We start from the raw sequence: 216 nt of genomic DNA on the forward strand, positions 1-216 counted from the left end.
AATAAAATAAAGCCTTAAAACAGGCAGCAACTACAAATTATACGACGGCTTTTCATTGGAGGAAGGAAACCTGCAGAAAAACACATGAGGTGTGAAACACTGTTGGATGGATGGACAGAAAGATGGATGGATGGATGGATGGATGGATGGATGGATGGATGGATGGATGGATGGATGGATGGATGGATGGATGGATGGATGGATGGATGGATGGAT

This window comes from Poecilia reticulata, linkage group LG20, assembly GCF_000633615.1.
Source record: "Poecilia reticulata strain Guanapo linkage group LG20, Guppy_female_1.0+MT, whole genome shotgun sequence".
Lineage (NCBI taxonomy): Eukaryota > Metazoa > Chordata > Actinopteri > Cyprinodontiformes > Poeciliidae > Poecilia > Poecilia reticulata.